This window comes from Pholcus phalangioides, unplaced genomic scaffold (genome assembly GCF_987345545.1).
Source record: "Pholcus phalangioides strain wild (caught in Gottingen) unplaced genomic scaffold, Ppha-v1.0 ptg000007l_1, whole genome shotgun sequence".
Lineage (NCBI taxonomy): Eukaryota > Metazoa > Arthropoda > Arachnida > Araneae > Pholcidae > Pholcus > Pholcus phalangioides.
This window is the reverse complement of record NW_028301600.1, coordinates 1,588,808-1,601,300: the sequence shown is the minus strand read 5'-3', so window position 1 is coordinate 1,601,300 and position 12,493 is coordinate 1,588,808. Positions and strand designations below refer to the sequence as shown.

Here is a 12,493-nt window from a genome sequence, read left to right as displayed (position 1 = left end):
GATTTAGAGGAGTAGTGTTGATGAGAGTATCATGCTAAGGGATTGGAAACTTGCTAATATTGTTCCGATATTTAAAAAGGATAGTAGAGAGGCTGTGTCCAAATTATCGTCCTGTGAGTTTGAAGAGCTCCCTGTCGAAAATTTTGGAAATTATTATCAAAAGGCAGTTTGTGAAGTGAATAGACGAGAATAATGTATTGTCGGATAATCAGCATGGGTTCAGGAAGGGAAAGTCACGTGTGACTAATCTGATTTGCTTCTATGATCACGTGACGAAGGCTTTGGGTAAGAGCAAAAATGTAGATGTTGTTTACCTTGATTTCCAGAAGGCATTTGATCGGGTCCAACATGGTAAACTCTTGAAGCGTTTACACGAGATTGGAATTCGGGGCAACTTGCTGAATTGGTAGAATCGTGGCTAAGAGATAGGTCGCAACGAGTTATGGTGAACGGGGAATTCTCTAGTTGGACAGGCGTCACAAGTAGCGTTCCTCAAGGAAGTGTCCTCGGCCCCATACTTTTTTCCCTTTTTATCGATAAACTCGATCAGGGTATCAATGGGATTACTAGCAAATTCGCAGATGATGTGAAGCTAATGGGGGTAATCGGGAATCAAAGCGATAGGGAGTTGCTCCAGGCCAACTTAAACAGGATTACAGCATGGACAAATGAATGGAGCATGACGTTTAGCGTTGATAAGTGCATGGGCGCTCATTTTGGTTCGAAACAACCCATGTTTCTCTTACGAGTTCAATGGTGTCATTATCCCGGATGCAACTAGGGTCACCGATTTGGGAATTCTCATTGATGAGCAGACAAGGTTTTCAGAACACTGTTCAGCGTTGGTAAAAAAAGATAATAGAATGCTAGGTTCTATTTTCAAAAAGGTCTCTTCTCTTTCTCCTAAAGTCATAATTCCGCTTTTTCGAGGCTTAGTTCGTCCTGGACTGGAGTATGCTGTAAGGTTTTGGAGACCATACCTACAGAGGGACATAGACTAGGTTGAAGGGGTGCAGAGAAGAGCTACGCGTGTCCTTATTGGCACACAGGGCTTGAGTTATGAAGAGAGATTTCATTTTTTGAATATGTTTACATTGGATGAACGCAGGTGTCGAGGATATATGATCGAAGTGTTCAAAATGTTCAATGGGGTGGATAGGATGGACCATGAACTTTTAGTACACCGCCAATTGACTGCTTTTACAAGGGGGCACCAGTATCGATTGGTGAGGGACAATGCAAGGTTATGGTGTCACAGGGAATTTTTCTCTAATAGAGTTGTTAATAAATGGAATAGCTTACCCCCGGAGGTAGAAACTGTAACACAATTATACAAATACAAATACAACGCCACAACAGGCAAAATGCCCAACGAGGTGGCTGATAAAAAGATGCCCATAAAAATATGGATGTCATATGTTTCAAAAATACAGCAACCCAATTAAAAATGCAATTAACACAAATTATAAACAATATATACACATGATAAAATATTATACAATGCCCATAAAGAATACTTATGGTTGTCTTATTCTAAGAATGGATAGCTTCTCGATTTACCCCAACATGTTTATCGTATTTCTTTTTAAACGTGTCAATTGTGTTACAATTTACTACCTCCGGGGGTGAGCTATTCCATTTATTAACAACCCTATTAGAGAAAAATTCCCTGCGACACCATAATCTTGCATTGTCCCTCACCAATCGATACTGGTGTCCCCTTGTAAAAGCAGTCGATTGGCGGTGTACTAAAAGTTCATGGTCCATCCTATCCATCCCATTGAAAATTTTGAACACTTCGATCATATCTCCTCGACACCTGCGTTCATCCAATGTAAACATATTCAAAAAATGAAGTCTTTCTTCATAACTCAAGCCCTGTGTGCCAATAAGGACACGCGTAGCTCTTCTCTGCACCCCTTCAACCAAGTCTATGTCCCTCTGTAGGTATGGTCTCCAAAACCTTACAGCATACTCCAGTCCAGGACGAACTAAGGTCAACACAATTCAAGCAGCAAATTAATCATTATAAAATTATAAATTAAATCGTTACTTATCTTTTTGTTTTAATTTGACGTACAATTTTTACTGATCACAGTTTTAAGAGATTTTACAAAGTTATGGTAATCACCAAGTAGAAGAAACAAGGCGCTAACAATCATAAGCATCACTGCGGAGCACCTCGGCGCATTCTGCTAATGGTTTTGAAAAATTCTAGATCAAGAACGTGATGATAGCACGAAAACTCAACGCGCTACATAATTTTAAGTATGAAAATAATGTTTGTATTAAAGTTACTCCGGTTTATGGTATGTATTGTTCAATATATTTGAATTGATATTTTTTATTTTTATTGTAAGCCCGCATAGTGCTGACGGAACTTTCAGGTACCAGGTCAGGTACACAACACTCGTTGTGTACTAAATAAGTTTATTTTGAAAAAAAAAAGAGATTTTTGTTTTTGTTTTTAGGGGCTTATTTCTTAATTAGAACTAAAATAACTAACCAAAAAATTTCATGGTAATTATTTCATTTTTTCATAAAGGGTAAAATTTACCGAACATTATATGCTCAAACTTCAGTCTAGTATGATAAATTTTTATCCGTAATGTGTCAAATTTGTTTGCACGTGTCGATAAATGCGATAAAATCAATATTACAAGACTGATTAATTTTTTTATTTTTCCAACTTCTTTACACTTATTTGAATTTAATGCAATTTTTATAGCAAATTACCTGTAGCTTACCTATCATCTACGGGACAAACTGATAAATGGATGAATTTAAGTGATACTTTCCTGCATGACCTTTCCATATTTATCAAACTTACCATCATCATCATCAACAATCGTTGGTGTCTCAAGAGGGAAGCGCTTTGGCAATTTTGCCCATTGCTCTGACACCAAGAAGTATAACACAAATTATGGGTCACGTAGATGTGAAGAAGAGTATCCTTCTTATTACATTTACCTTAACATATATAAGTTACAATAAATATGACGTGTCAGAAACGCCTGAACTTATGTGTTAATGTGTGTGTGCACAGGATATTTTATACGAAGTACAGCTGACTGGATATCAAGCGAAGATAATTGGAAAGGAAAGTCACATTCCTCTGTGGGGAATCGAACAATCAACCTCGCATTTTCCGGGCGCGTGTTCCACCATTAAACTACAGAGGACAGTTTTATTGTGACTTTTCTTTCCAATTATCTTCGCTTGGTATCCAGTGTCATCGTATAATTAGCGGAGAGGTTCATCGTTTCGTTCTATATTGCCATCTGGAGGCCAATTTCGTTACGAGCTACTGCTGAGTTAGGAGGCTGTCTGTTGCGCAGTCCCGTTCAACCCAAAGGAACACAATGTTCTTAGGGAAGAAAATGACTGTCCTCTGTAGTTTAAAGGTAGAACACGCGCCCGGAAAGTGCAAGGTTGATGGTTCGATTCCCCACAGAGGAATGTGACTTTTCTTTCCAATTATCTTCGCTTGGTATCCTGTCATCTCTACTTCGTATAATTAGTGGAGAGGTTCATCGTTTCGTTCTACAGGATACCCTGTCCTCAATAGGATTGTAACATAACATCGCACGAAAGAGTGAGCTGGAATACTTTCACCATTGTGGCTAAAATTCGCCCGCATACAAAGTGTTAACATAGTTTAATTTGAAATACATACATGAAACCATCACTAAAATATAAAGTACATACGTACGTATTTTTGATGCATCGCAAAGACATTTACCACCAGAGCACTTTGTATTCTACATTTCGATCTCATTTGCACGTCATTAGAGGCGGATAAATAAGAAAATTTTGTTTTTTCGATTACTTTCAACGATTCCAGTGCAGCGAAAACAATTGAACATTATTTAAAATATGTGGTATGGATAGACAATAAAAAAGAGTGCATAAATAAACGGTAGCTTCAAACCATCCAAAATGTCTAGCTTTCTTCTTGCAAATATATTTAAAAAAACTGAGTAACGAATGAAGAGATCGGAAATAATTTTCGTAATTGGCCAAATCATTCACGTTACACTCAGATATGAATGAAATGAGTCAGCTCAAATAACTGAAATTTTTTTTGCAATGAAAAATTATACGAAAGAAATTAAAACTGTTGTTATATCTTTCAAATTAGAATATCCTTAGATTAAATAGAAAAAATATTTTGTGATTTTCTTTTCGACTCATACTGCCCATCTCGTTCCCCAGCCAACTGATGTAAAATTACACAAATTAATTCTAATGCCATTTTTAGTTTCGAATACTTCGTAACGATGTGTTAAGAAACAAAGTACTAATATTATGCTAATGTTCCATTGCTCATGCAGAACAATCAATGTCTTTAATTTGGATTCATTAATGATACATGTGCGACGTACACTCTGTCTGCCAAAAAAAAAAACTCGAAGTATCCAAAAGAAATCTCATCGTTATCAAATAAATGAATAAATAATCGTTACCAAAAGTAATTGAATGAATAAAATGAGCCCCAGTTTTTATCGATTTGTATTCAAATTCGTTTTCCTCTAGTACTGCTCATATAATTATTACCGCCGAATTCTATAACTTTTATAGAATTCACAGATTAAAAGCTAACAAATCAAAACACGAGGCATATGATTTCAATCAGAGAAACAAGTTTCGCGATTTCGATAGACGACATCAATTTTTCAAGTAGGAACCAATTGCTCGTAAATTATTAACTTCGCATCAGCATCAAATCCTTCCGTTCCCAGTGAATCGCATTATAATTTTTGTCGGCCGTAATCATATCAGATGAATTATTCACATCTTTCTCCAACTAAAGGCATTTTCTATATCTGAATAAAACACAAAATAAAGCTATAATAATATACAAATCATCGATTTAATGGACGATGTTCATTGCAATACATCGTTAAAGCACTGCGTTTAAATTGCGCAAATCACCAACGTAATAGATGTCCTCTTTGTGAAAATATATATAAAGCTGTGAATTTAAATCAAGGAACAATTTTGATAAAAATGGTTCACGTAGTATATTGGACAGCTCTATAGGTGTATATTCTAGACATATGTTACTTAAGTAAATTTATATTGAATTTGCTTTTTTGGAGTATAATGTAAAAAGTGGTTATGGAAAAACATTTTCTATTTATGAGTCTCGAGCGCGGTATTCTTCGAAAATTTTCGAGGAAAATTTTTTTTCGAATATATTTAAACCTTAAAATACGCCCTTTATGCAGAAAAACGACGTATCTACGAAGGGTCAATTATTTTCTGGATGCATCGTTTTTTTTTTTCGACAGAGATTATGTACTCTTAAAATTTATATAGAAAATGCATAGTTTTTAAAGTGTACTTATCTCATGTTGCAACCTTTAACTTCTATGTTTTGAAACAACAACGCTTTCTATCATGTTTTTTAAACACTCAGATTCTCAGTTTTGAGACTAAAAAATTTACACTATGCATAATTAAAAACAAAAATAATTCTAATCAATTCACGAGTATTCATATTGATTATTATTCGCCCATTGCATCCGCGAAATTGCTGAAGCATGTACCGTATCACATATAAAGTATGCATTATTGCAAGTTTGGTAAATGGCTTTTCGAAAACTAGCCAAAGCTTTTTTTTATGTGCATACGCTTTTAATTTTGATAACTACATTTTTGTGAATATCTAAAAAAGATATCGAGATATTTTTAGGGTCGTGTAAAGAAAAAAAAAGCGATCGTTAAAAAAAAAAATTTGTCAATTTTTAATTTTACATATAGGGCTATATATATTTTTTTTTTCATTTTTGAGCTATCCAAATCCTACCGAGATGCTGAACATAAAGCTTTATTATAAAATCAACTGCCTTTGTCATGAAAATGTGTAGAATTTTCCCATTCTAATCATTTTAATCTCATAGTTTTCAAAATGAATACATTTAAAATATTATTAGAGAGACTCCTTCTCTCTAAACTTTGAAATTGCAGTCCCTGGAGTGAAATAGAAACTTCAGAAATATTTCAATCAAAAACACTAAATTTGAATTTATCTCTCTCCTAACAAACAATTTCTATAACTGTGTGTTCGCATATATATAAGGAAAAATCAAGCGTTATCGAACGCAGCGTGTATAAGTAAATTAATTGTATTCATAGATCTTTGCACTTTTAACTAATGATGAATAAAATCATGTTCTTACTTATCAAGAATATAAATTAGGCGTGATTTATCAAGTATTAATATCATGGATAAAACTTTAAAAAAAGTTAAATTCCCCGATTCAATAAAAGCCGTTTATTCACAGTTATGACACCGAAAATATTCATTTAGTTTTAATTTTTTCAAAGAAAAAAGCAAAAAAGATTTTTGGAGTTCACCATTTATCACCAATTTCCATTTTTTTCTGGCCCGGCATCGTTATGCATCACAAGCTGGTAATACCACTTGCCACACATTTTATATATGTAAAAAATCTTATTTTCTATCTCTTACCATTAAATAAAATATGAATGATCTCCGTTTTTATTTAATGCTTTCTCGAACTCAAAAAACGAAGATTATTTTATAAAGTTTACCACATAATTTTTATTTTTACTATATGAATGAAATTACGTTCAATCCTTTTAAAAACTCGAGTGGGGAACAAAACCACCGAAATGAAATTGGTAATTTTTCTAGTATTTCCTTCTGGAAGTGATTATCGATGGACTATCTCATTTTAATTAATGCATTTGATAACGCATGAAACTGTAGTGGGGGAGAAAAACGAATAATATTCACAAAGAATCAAACAGGTGTTACCGAGCCTTTGTGTTCGTCAATTAGGAATTTCGTAGGACAACATCAAAATATCCGACTTTTCTTCGAGAAATTTGATAAAGAAAAATGTTTCCCGACGGAGGAAAAAAGGAAAAAAATTGGAGTTGAAAAGAAGATATGATATAACACCTCACCTGTATGAGTTGAGCAACGTGTCAAGGAATCCACATAAAATACAGCGTTGGTCTGTTCATCATAGCAGCTAAATAGCAACTGAGGAGCTCTCTATCCCGGACTCCTTTACCAGATCCCGAAATTCCCTTCCGTCCGGAAAAAGTGTCCCTACGCATCGACAAAGTACCTACAAAATTCCCTTCTACACACTATTTTGATCGAACGCAGCATCTCCCGTTTTTATAGCTGGAGAATTCTGTTTTGTTAGTTGGCATGAGCAGGTTGGCATGAGAATTCTTTCATTGCTTATCTTTTCATCAATCTTTTCGAGCGAATACTCTCTCGCATCATTATTAATTCTACCGTTAGCATTTGATTTCAATTTATTTCATCGGAATTTCTATGAACAAATATTTTCGTAAAAAAATTGGGGTAGGCTGCTTGACACGGCCACAAGTTTTGACGTAAATAAGTTTTTTTGTGCCTTGAACCGCGTAGTAGGTACTGGCATAATGAAATTATGTTATTATCACCGATTTTGTCTTTTGAACACCTAACAAACGATACCAATGTGGTCTATTTTCGTTGTGAACTGCTCGAGAGATACAGCGTAAAACAATTTATTACGAATCAGGGCAGCAAGTCTGGTGCCCAGACGAGAAGAGATATTAAAACCGTTTTGATATTGTTGGACGTACCTTTGTAATGTGCATCTGATGCTATTGCTTTTGACTTGCGTTGCGTACTTCCTGAGATAAGCGTTTAAAGAATTCCGTCACGCCACTTTTTACGAATGCTCCAAGTATCATCAAATAGTGCCCGAGTGGCGCAGTGGTAAGATGCTTCGCATCTACTATGTAGGTTACCGTCTAGGTTCACGGATTCGAATCCAGGCAGGAACCGCAAAAAAAAGTTCTTTACTTACCGAACCTGGGTTAATAACCGATAGATGGTGATTTCCCACCCAACTTCACGGGTTGGAAAGTGCCGTGGGGCGATATATGACCGGAATTGATGTAATAACGACAGGGTAATGTAAGTAAATGCGAAGCTTTATGAATCTGATCATATTAAAAAGAGAAGTCATGACAAAAAACTATTACTTTAATTAATTATCTTGGTACAGCAAAACCTTTGGTAAGCTGATGGGGTAGTCGGGAATCAAAGCTGAGTTACTCCAGACCAACTTAAACAGGATTGCAGCATGAGCAAATAAATGGAGCATGACGTTCAGCGTTGACAAATGCATGGTCGCTTACAAGTTGAATGGTGTCACTATCCCGGATGCAAATAAGGTCACCGTTCTGGGAATTCTCACTGAAAACCGTTTCAAGTTTTCTGAATATTGTTTAGCGGTAGCCAAAGAAGCGAATAGAATGCTTGGTTTTTTATTCTTAAAAAAGGTCTCTTCTCGTTCCCCTAAAGTCATTCTTCCGCTTTTTCGAGGCTTAGTTCATCCTGGACTGGAGTATGCTGTAAGGTTTTGGAGACCATACATACAGAAGGACATAGACTTGGTTGAAGGGGTGCAGAGAAAAGCTACGCGTGTCCTCGTTGGCACATAAGGCTTGAGTTATAAAGAGAGACTTCCTTTTTTGAATTTTGTTGGCATTGGAAGAATACAGGTGTCGGGGGATATGATCAAAGTGTTCAAAATTTTCAACGGAATGGATAGGATGGACGGACCATGAATTATTAATACGCCGTCAATCAACTGCTTTGACAAGGGGATACCAGTATCGATTGGTAAGAGACAATTCTAGGTGGTGGTGTCGCAGGGAATTTTTCTTTAATAGGGTTGTTAATAAATGGAATAGCTTACCCCCGGAGATAGTAAATAAAAAAAAAAAGAAATACGATAACATGTTGGGGTAAATTGAGAAGCTATCCATACAAAGAATTACCATAAGTATTCTTTATGGGCGTTGTATAATATTTTATCATGTATATACAGTTTTTAGTTTTTATGATTGAATTTTAATTGGGTTGCCGTATTGTTGAAATAAATGGCACCCATATTTGTCATGGGCATCTTTTTCAGCCACCTCGTTGGGCATTTTGCCTGTTGTGGCCTCGTATTTGTATTTGTATAACCTCGATAACTCAACATACGGATAACTTGGCTATCCTGATGACTCGACATTTGTTATTCTCATGGTTGGCACAATACTAAATTCAATGGGGAGAAAACTAACTCTACACAAGATTTCTAAAACCAGGTTAAGTCGATTACAATTTGTGCTGTGTTATCACAGCTAATTTACGAAATTGCTCATGTGGTGGCCAAATCCTTAAATTTTCACAACATTGCTTTGATGCATTTCAACATACAGGATGATCAGCGAATAAGCCCTTATTTCAAAATTAAATATCTCTACAACAAAGATCAATAGAATTATGCGGTAAACGGTACGTTTATTAGCAAAACTGTAAGAATGTTGTACAGAAATTTCGAAAATTTAGTTTTTTTTAAATTTTTTAACATTTAAAAAAAAAAAAAAAAACTGGAGATTTTGGAGTTCCAAAAATCCTCATTTGTGTGAAGAGAAACCACTGCATTCGCCTAAAGTTACTGCATGGGCTGCGGTATGCGCCAGATGCATTATCGGCCCCTTCTTCGTGCGAGAAACGATTACTACTGAACGTTACGTTACAATTTTGGAACAATTTGTCAGCACACATGGCGCATACCGCAGCCCATGCAGTAACTTTAGGCTAATGCAGTGGTTTCTCTTCACACAAATAAGGATTTTCGGAACCCCAAAATCTTCATTTTCTTTTTTTTTTAATTTTAAAAAATTTAAAAAAAAATAAATTTTTGAAATTTCTGTACAACATTCTTACAGTTTTGCTAATAAATGTACCGTTTACCGCATAATTTTATTGATCTTTGTTGTAGAGATATTTAATTTTGAAATAAGGGCTTATTCGCTGATCGCCCTGTATCTTTGTTTCATTGTTTTTTCATGAGGAAGACTCTCCCTATTTGGAACATGAAAACTCGATCTGTAGACTACAAGTTGCAAACAAGAGTGAATGGTATCTGAAATTTTTGAGTGAGGGATGTTATAGAGTGAGCTACATAAAAATCGTTAAGTTGCACTGCTCATTCACAAATATGAGACATTTTTATACGCTATGCTTTTTTCATCCTAATTCGAGATTACTTAGAAACGTTGCATGAAAAATTGTAGATAATTTTTTTTTGTTAATTTATAGATGATGGAATCGAACTGTTCGACTATATAATAAACTCCTCTGCTGACCTCCGTAGAGGAAGGCCACGCGACATTTAGCTCCAGTTGATGCGCAAACAGTCAGAGCGCTAGCGGCGAGTATCTGCTACACCCCTGGGGAAAAAATTTCCCATTTTACGTTAACCAACTTTTAGCGTGGTAGCCGGTGTCATTTTGATATTTCCATTGGCATCATGCATCGCTTGCATGAACAATTAACCATGCGTTAATTAGACAAATAATAACTGTTCGATTGCCGATTCAAGTGTTCTCCATCCGTGGCCCGCTGACTAGAAGCAAGCAGACGGAGGTAACTGTCTAGCCGATCGAAGTGAATAAGACGCCAAGAGATCTCGACAACAGCATCACAGGACTAGAACTACACGGTACCGGAAAATTTTAGTGAACAATTATTCTGTGTATTGTTTTTTTTTAATTAATCAATGTAGAAGTACTTCGGGTCCCAGAATATATCCAGGTTAGTGTTAATACTACATATATAGTATATATATATATATAAACACTCATACATATATTGTTATTTATATATATAATATATATATAGGTCTTTGTTTGATTAGATTTTTATTTTTAATCCTCTTGCTTTTTTTTCGCTACGTATATATACATTTTATATGTTCATTTCTTGCCGTTTTTCGTCTCCACGCTTTTGCGTATTTTTCCTAGCGCCATTTTTCTTTGTAAAGATATCCTTCCGCCAGGTAGATAGCTAGTATTTAGTTCTTCGCTGCAATTTTTATTCGAGTTTTTCCTCCTGCCCTCGTAGTTGGATAGCCATCCTGTAGTGGACAAAACAGACAAAAAAAAAAAGAAATTTAAACAAACATTTTTCGACCCAAAGGGATATAAATAACCTTCCATGGGTCGTATTGATACATTACATAGAGAATTTCTGGGCAACATACAAAGGTATATATTACTACAATTGCTGCAGGTAAGTCACACCAAATATATTGCTTTAAAATGTTATACTATAGTCTGATGTGTCAAAATACATATATTTTCTTATAATAAATATATAAGCAAATTTTACTCTATTTAATTTGCAATTTCATTAACCATCGGACAAAACGAACCTCTCAATATCTGCTATTTCCAGTATACGATCTTTTATAGCCTTTTTAAACATATAAAATGATTGCTGTTGTCTAATAATATCATCAAATTCTCTACATATTCTTGGAGCAAGAAAACATATTGATTTTTTGAAAATTGTTTCTTAGGTAATGGTATATGATATAAATATTGTGATCTCATAATGCTTCTTTGTATATTCACTCTCGGATACCAATCAGGATTCTTATACATGAATACTAAAACTTTATACAGATAAAGTTGACGTATATTAAATTGGATTAATGATACTTTATTATGTGAGGAACTGTTGGTTTGTATAATGTCACGTCGCAAACAATCAGAAAGATTATCTGTAGTATAAATTGAATTTTTATATGTTCCCCCCCAAACTTGTAGTCCATATAAAATATGTGGGAACACCCATGCAAAAAGCACTTCTTTCAAACTTTGGCGTGAGATGATAGCCTTTAATTATACGTCATTGCTGTAATTGCTCGTAATTTATTAACAACTTGATCAGTATGATCTTTTCATTTTAAGTTAGATGAAATAATGATTCCAAGGTATTTATAATGCTGTACTCTTTCAATGTATGAACAGTTACATATAGTATTTGAAGGAAAGTTCGTTACATTCAAGAAATTTCATTAAATCTGTCTGTGTGCTTGAGTTAGTTAAATTAAATTTGTTTTTGTTAGCATTTAGCCTAAGTCGAAGGTTTCGAATTCTTTTATTTATTGTATAGATGTCTTTTTCCAAATTTTTTATCAGTTCTTCAGTTGTTTCAGCAGAGGAAACCAGAACTGTATCATCTGCGAATGAAACAAGTTGACCGGAAATATTGATATTACGAATTTCATTAATGTAAATAGAAAACAGTATTGGGCCCAGGACCGATCCCTGAGGTACGCCTGTATCTATTGCCCTTACCTGATCGCATTGCCTACTTTAACAGTCTGTCTCCTATTTGTTACAAAAGATCTGAACCAATCGAGCGGGAGCCCCCTTACTCCAATATTTTTTAGTTTTTCCAATAAGATATCCCAGTTTACTGCATCAAACGCTTTACTGATATCTATAAATACAGCTGCTACTTTTTTGTTTTGATTTATTTTATTTTGTATATAATCCATTAATTTAATCATAGCTATTTCAGTATTCCTTTTTTCCCTGAAACCAAATTGATGATGGGAGTAGTAAGCAATGGAATGTAAATAACTATTAAGTTGTTGTTTTACCC

The 12,493-nt window shown here is 34.8% G+C and overlaps 1 protein-coding gene across 2 annotated transcripts in view; it reads right to left on the bottom strand.

The window, feature by feature from the left end:
• The window catches only part of LOC149084783 (uncharacterized), a 146,103-nt gene extending 139,046 nt beyond the window's left edge, over window positions 1–7,057 (bottom strand). For both annotated transcript variants that reach the window (XM_089232528.1, XM_089232527.1), the window contains exon 1: window positions 6,940–7,057. The gene's annotated coding sequence lies outside the window, so the exon portion shown is untranslated. The remainder of the gene's footprint in view (window positions 1–6,939) is intronic.
• Between the last annotated feature and the right edge of the window lie 5,436 nt (window positions 7,058–12,493).